This window comes from Pyxicephalus adspersus, chromosome 10 (genome assembly GCF_032062135.1).
Source record: "Pyxicephalus adspersus chromosome 10, UCB_Pads_2.0, whole genome shotgun sequence".
Lineage (NCBI taxonomy): Eukaryota > Metazoa > Chordata > Amphibia > Anura > Pyxicephalidae > Pyxicephalus > Pyxicephalus adspersus.
The window spans coordinates 53,175,849-53,183,412 of NC_092867.1; the positions used below are offsets into that span (position 1 = coordinate 53,175,849).

The 7,564-nt window shown below is 37.9% G+C and overlaps 1 protein-coding gene across 1 annotated transcript in view; it reads left to right on the plus strand.

Moving 5' to 3' along the window:
- Window positions 1-3,690: 3,690 nt before the first annotated feature.
- LOC140339850 (membrane-spanning 4-domains subfamily A member 15-like) overlaps window positions 3,691-7,564 on the plus strand; it is a 46,625-nt gene continuing 42,751 nt past the window's right edge. The window contains exon 1 of the mRNA XM_072424750.1: window positions 3,691-3,738. The gene's annotated coding sequence lies outside the window, so the exon portion shown is untranslated. The remainder of the gene's footprint in view (window positions 3,739-7,564) is intronic.

Sequence of the window (7,564 nt, forward strand, 5' to 3'; positions counted from 1 at the left end):
TAGTCTGTCATTTGCAATCCCTATTTAATGTACAGCGCTGCGTAATATGTTGGCGCTATATAAATCCTGTTTATTAATAATAATAATCTCCACCACCTCCCTGGGGAATGAGTACAGGGGTACATAAAACCCTTTACTCATTCCCTGAAAGGGTTAAAATATATGTAAAACAATTGGACGAGGCTTTAATGGTAAATTGTGTTAAATGTGTGTGTGTTTGTGTAACTAAGCTTTTTTTTTACAGGTTATCCCAATGACAGGATGATTCCTATGGCTGCAATCATGACATGAGCACAGCCCTGGGAATCCTTCTGACAGTGAGGAGCTGTGACATATTTTACAGATACAGAACATGTCACAGCTCCTCTAGCGCTGCGGGAGCAATCAGGGGAGCGGAGCTATCAGCATAGTAAAGCTCCGCTGACTGCTCTGCTCCCTGATTGGCTGAAGGCTGACATGCTTGAGCTGTCATCAGGGTTTCCTATTTTTCAGCCAATCTCAGAGCACTAGACATGAATGGGCACAAGTCTCCCCATTCATGTCTAGTTGGGTCTAGTTGGCTGGGAAACATAAAACCTCAACCAATCACAGAGCACTAGGGGTGAATGGAGAGGCTTGTCCTCATTTAACCCCTAGTGCCCTATGATCCCTTACTGTCAGGAAGAGTCCCAGGGCTGTGCTCATTGCAACCCTCGAAATCATCCTGTCATTGGGATAACCTATAAAAAAAAAAAAAAAGTTTACACAAACACACATTTAATAAAATAATTTAACATAAAGCCTCGTCCAATTTTTTTACACATATTTTAACCCTTTCAGGGAATGAGTAAGGGGTTTTATGTACCCCTGTACGCATTCCCTGAAAGGGTTAAAAGTAAAACTTTTATAAACGCTTATGTAAAAGTGCAGCAATTCACGGTAAAACGCATCATTGGCGTTTATAAAAGTTTTTTAGCGTTTTTGAGTTAAGCTTTAAAACGCTTGTAAAAGTGCATAAAAATGCATATAAACATGGTAGGAACGTTTATATGCGTTTTTAAAACCGTTTATGTAGACCCAGCCTAAGGAAAGTACTGTACGCATAATAAAAACTGAGGGCTACTTCATATACACTTCCACCTCAAACCCAGCAGTAAGATTCAAAACATTTGCTACAAATAGCAAATGACGGTGAAGAAATTCATTCCAGGTTTTCTGGATCACCTAGATTCACTGATGATAGTGCATGCTCTTCAAACTTGGAGAGCTTTATTAAATCAGGCCTTTAGTATTGAACATGCTAAACTTTCCACAAGCTAGAGTTGGGCTTTAACAAAATTTGGTTACCCTGTGCAATATGTCTGTAATTTTTTATATATCCCATCTTCTACCATTTAATAAATAAAAATGTACACATCTGAGAAACACAACAAGCTGTCCTCCAAACAAATGTTTGAGATGTATGGCTTGTTAAAACATACCGTTTTTTGTAATGCCAAACATAATTGTTTTGCTGGATCAGCCATTAATAATGTTCTTCCTTTCCATAGCTTTAGTTATATCCACAAAAGTAACTCATGTAAGTATTTAAAGAGAACCTACTTAAAATGTTACATTTGGCTGTTTAATAGGGATTCAGTTTTATGACTGAAAAATCAGTAATAAATGTACCTTAAGTACAGCAGTCCCCAAACTACAACCCTTTGGTTACTCTAAATTGGCTCCTGCTATTAGAAGGTACTGCATTCACACAGTTAGGGATCCACTGTATTCAAGGTGGCACTGGGCCTTTTACTGACATTGGTATTTATTACACAGGGGTATCTATTACTACCACTGACAAAAAAGTATTACCCTGACTGAAACACGAAACAGCAATAATTGAAATTAAGCATGACATTGCTAAAGTCAGTAAAATGATGGAGGGGTTGGAAGTGCTCACCTTGGGTCTAGTACATTGTGCCTGATTTATTAAAGCTCTCCAAGGCTGGAGAGAATAAACTTTCATCAGTGAAGCTGGGTGATCCAGCAAACCTGGAATGGATTTCTTCATGTCTTCATTTGCTAGCAAATGTTTTCAATCCTGGCCCAGATACATTCCAGGTTCACTGGATCACCCAGGTTCACTGATGAAAGTGCATCCTCTCCAGGCTTGGAAATTTAGCCTTTAATTTAACAGGAACAGGGATTCTCACCACCAACAACTGAAAACTTTTCAGTGAACAATATCAAGACCACTCAGCATTAGGGGGCTTTGGAGAAGGCCAGGCTGCTTCTTAGATTATGCACTTTGGCCCTGCTTATTAGTGGCCACTTGGGCCCCCCATGTTAGACTGGACTAAGATTCACCCTTTTTCACTTATATCCATCCTTTTGGGTACCCTCAATCTGTCCCAGAGTGCAGAAAAGGCCAGAATATTGGGGTCATATGTTCAATAATTAATTGTTGAACTGTGGGAAAGGTTAAAGGATCCTCAGTGGTGTTATCACCCTTATTTTAGATTGCAATAGATCTTTGAAAAGAACTAGAGAGGATCTCTTTTGTGAGAAAGGGGAGGATTTTCTTTGTGTGTGAGATGCAAATTACATGATATAGAGCAGGGGTCAGCAACCTTTACTATCAAAAGAGCCATTTTGCCTCCTCTTCCACTAAAGAAAAATAGTCTGGAGCCGCAAAACATAACACAGTTAGGGAATCCCCCTCCTCCACAGTGTCTTGGGAGGAAGGGGATCCCCCATCAGAGATCTCCCCGCGGCAGCCGAAGGGAGCCACAACAAGGAGGCTGAAGAGCCGCATGCGGCTCCGGAGCCACAGGTTGCAGACCCCTGATATAGAGCCATTTTATAGGCAATCAAGATCATAGGTATGTTGACCTATGGGACTAGATATTAGTATGAATAGGTTCAAAGTAGTTTACCAAAATGATAGATAATTCCTGACTATAGATTGGGTCAGTGAGCAAGGAATACCTAATTCTCCTGGAGTATGAGGTACTTTAAAGACTATTTCAATGTTTTCCTTCCAGTTAATTTAACTAAATGGTCAGATAAAGTACGGGGGGAAATATGTGTGGATGTGGAACTCACAAGGAGAGTGCAGATTAGTAGAGTAGATGTCTCGAGGTGGGAGTAAAAGGTGAATCCCTTAGAAGGTGGGGCTGTAGAAGAGTTCACCCATATTGGTCCATCTGGTCCGTCTTGGAGAGCTTTGGTAAATCAGGCCCCCGGTGTCACTTGGACTCCACACCTCTGGTGGTTCCACATCCCTTAGCAATGTGTAAAAGAGAGGTGTACACTTGCCTGTGTTCTGCCTCTCTGTTTGCATGGAATGCTAAAGACAACCTATTGGGTTACCTTGATATCTCCAAATTCCAACTGTAGTGTGGAAGTTATGTTAAATTGAGATTTCCATGGGAAGGAACAAGAATTTATATAAATTTTCTAATGGAAGTGCTGTGAATTATGGTGGTGCTGCAAAAATATTGAAAATAAATAAAAACAAAAGATCCAAAACCAAAAATTGTGAAAATACTAAAAAAAAAACAATAGACTTTGCAATAGTTTATAGATACATCATAATGCTGTTTGCATATTCTGCAGACCATATTGAACACAGGACAGTATAAATGTAATATAAGATAAGCTCGCATTTATGATTTACAGAGGTAATAACAGATAAGAACACCATGCAATCATTACTATAAACTGTCAGGCAAAGACACAAGGACCAAGTTTCAGAGAGAACAGGACAGGCAGACTGTAAGTAATTCTAGTTTTCTAGATACTAGAGGTATATGTTCATATTTTTCGTTCAATGCTGTGCTATGGGGTACAATTTTTGAATGAATGTTTTTCTCCAGAGACTTTGTGAACAGTTTAAAAGGTCTACCATTTTTTTCTGTGTGTATATACTTTTTAGTTTTTTTATCTTTTTAATTTCTGTTATCAGACTCACAAGGTAACTTTGTTTAGCAACTCCAAATATTCATGTAGAGGTACATTTTAAGCTGCAAGATGATATGATTGTCAGTAATTTCAGATAATAAAAAGTCGGTTTAATACAAAAAAAATTATTGGGTAAAACCGTCGCTTTTTTCCAGCACAAATTTCCTTTATACAAGATTTATTCAACGTTTACATTACGTTTAGGCTCCATCTTGCATTATGCGGAGGTTGTGTGAAAATGTAAGTGTTAGAACTCTTTTGAAGAAAGAACATTTATTTGGTGATTTTTAGACCTAAAAGATCCAAAAGGTATAGGAAGACAGGGAGCTGATACTCCCAAATAAAAAAAAAATTGGAAGGTAAGCTTTTTTTCAATGATTTTTTTAAATTCCTTTTTCATTTTATGCTTATGGAACCTATCATATTGAAATAGTTGCAGGGCCATATTAAACATTATTTTGTCCTATGCACATTGTATAGGCTTTATCTCCTTTGTGGGATTTGGTGAAAACAGATTCATGAACGCACTATTGGATGCAGTATAGGATCTGCTCCATAGCCAGGTTAATTTTCAACTGTATAAAGCAGTGTTTCTCAACTAGTTTGTGACTCTCAGGTCAATTTAATAGATACCAATGGTCTTTTTGGACATCTGTAAAGAGTGGCATTCTCCTCACTGATTTGAAAATATATTAGATATAGCAGAGGTTCCCTGAAGCCCTGAAAAATATTTCAAGGGTTCCCTATGTTAAAAGGTTGAGAAACACTAGTATACACCATACAAGAAAAAGAAGGGATAGCTTAATGATAAAGAGTCTTCTGACTTTTCCCAATCTTTCTTGCATTTATTTTCCTTTACTGCTCAATAGCTGAATTTAGCCAGAAGTGTCCAACAGGAGGTAAAAAAATAAATAAAAAATATTTAAAATTTGAAAATAGATTAGGTTAATGTTGATTGTGCTTACAACTGCCACTGTATTAAATACACACCCTGTATTACCCCTACTCTCAAAGAGTAATTTATTCATGGACGCAGATAGCACTATTTGCTATTTGTTATACTTTGCAAAATTGCTGCATACCACAGCCAACTCATTCAAAAAATTTAGGCTGTGTTATGTAGCCTGGGGTATTCTTTTGACTACATTTTGCTTTATGCAGAAGAGTGATAGAAGATGTGCTGGTGATGTGACTTTACCACTGATGCTTTAATTTCCTAAAGAATATCCAATTTAATGTTACTAGTAGTGTTAGTTGAATATCTCACCATTCGATTTGTCAGCTATTCAATCGAATGGTGAGAAATTGTTTCGGGTTATCGAATGCCGAATTCGAACATCATTGAAGTCAATGGTGGGAGAATTCGGGATATTTTTAGGGTCTATTAAGGGCCTGCAAGAACAATCAGATTGCTCTTGCATCCCTTTACTAATTGTATGTGTTCTTGGAGTATCTTGGAGTTCCTCTATCCAAGAACACAGAGCACTAGATGTGATGAATGGGGAAACTTATCCCCAATCAATCTCCAGTGCTCGGGGATCGCCTGCAGTCACAGCTGTGACCGCAAAGTTCCCACGGTCATGTGACCTTGGGAACTTTGCAGTCACAGCTGTGACTGCAGGCGATCCCTGGGGCACTACAGGTTAATTAACCTGTAGTGCCGCGGGGATCGCACACTTTTCTCAATGATTGCAGCCTTGGCTGCAATCATTGATTAGCCCAGTGTGCAATTCCCGGGGCACTACAGGTTAATTAACAGCTATGACTGCAAAGTTCCCATGGTCATGTGACCGTGGGAACTTAACTGCAGATGAACTCTGCAGTTCCACTACGATCCCCGGGGCACTACATGTTAATTAACCTGTAGTGCCTTGGGGATCACACACTCTTCTCAATGATTGCAGCCGAGATGCCCCACAAGTATCTCCTACTCTGTAACACGCCCAGTAATATGATACATTTGTTACATTTTTCTCACAGTGGATAAAAGAAAAATGTAACAAATGTATCAGAATATTACTGTGCTGGAAAGTGTTGTACAGAGTAAGTTAAATAAACACGAACACTCAATAAATTATTTTAATATTAATTTTTATTTTTTTTTACACATTCTTTTAAATTTTTTTTATTCAAATTTTTGCTGTCAAATATCGTTTTTTTTGGGTCGGTACTACCCGAATTTGAACAGCCATATTTCGGTTGAATATAAGGAGAACCCGAATTCGAACACCAACACTAGTTACCAGTATATCTAAACTAAATACCTCCAATCAGCAGAGGAATAGTGTACAGTAAGTTATTAATTTTTTTTGCAGTTGTAGGACATATATATAAAAATATTGCAATTATTCTCAATCCACAGCAGATGTGCAGAACATGGGCATACATCAGAGGCTTTCTTTCCTTTTCTCTACACATGCTTCCACTATTTTGTCACATTTATTTTGTTTTCTCCTGCTGGGCTGTTTATTTCAGGATGTCACCCACTAATGCCACTTCTTCCAGATCCCCCACTGAGAGGTCACTGATGATATAACTCCCAAGATATTTACCTAAAAAATATGTACGTTTATATAATTAGACGCATCAAAGTTTTTATTTTGAAAAACTTTAATCAACTAGAAAATCTGGGTAGAAGGTGATGCACTGAGCCCTAATCTGATCCATGTTAGTAAAATAACAAAGGTAAGTATGGTACAGAAGGCATTTCAAATAGATACCTTGAACAAGGAGTATAGTATCAAATGTTTAAGCTAATGCATTATTTAGTGTTTTTAGTAACATACCTTAGTCCTGGGCCCTGTGAATTTTCTCCTTTACATTTGTGATTGTGACCAGTCCAACAAAGCTGTTCTTCACTCCTGTCTCAGACAACAAGGCTGTCAGACCAGAAGCCACTTCCCATTCTAAAGATGTGGCCATTAGATCTGGAGTGCCCCTTGTCCTTTGTGAAACCAAACCAGATTATTGGCCACATGAATGCCCAGTCAAAATCTACATTAAAGTCTGCCTTTACGTAAGTTAGACATCTTCAAAAGGATTTTTTTGGGTAAATAACCAGTTACTGGGATTTTGTAGGCCAAATCAGCAATTTCTCCAATAAGGTTAAAATTCCAAAACTCACTTTATTACAAATCACATTCTAAAATATATAACAAAAACCAAATTAGCACCAACATACAGTTAGGTCTATAAATATTTGGACAGGGAGAACTTTATCTAACTTTGGTTCTGTACATTACCACTATTAATTTTAAATGAAACAACTCAGATGCAGTTGAACTGCAGACTTTCAGCTTTAATTCAGTGGGTTGAACAAAATGATTGCATAAAAATGTGAGGAACTAAAGCCTTTTTTTACACAATCACTTTATTTCAGGGGCTTAAAAGTAAATGGACGTATTAAAAAGCTGAAAATAAAATGTTACTTTCTAATACTTGGTTGAAAACCCTTTGCTGGCAATGACAGCCTGTAGTCTCGTACTCATGGACATCACCAGATGCTGTTTTTTTTCCTTTGTAATGCTCTGCCAGGCCTTTACTGCAGCAGCTTTCAGTTTCTGTTTATTTGTGGGCCTTTCTGTCCGAAGTTTAGTCTTCAACAAGTGAAATGCATGCTCAATTGGGTTCAGATCAGGTG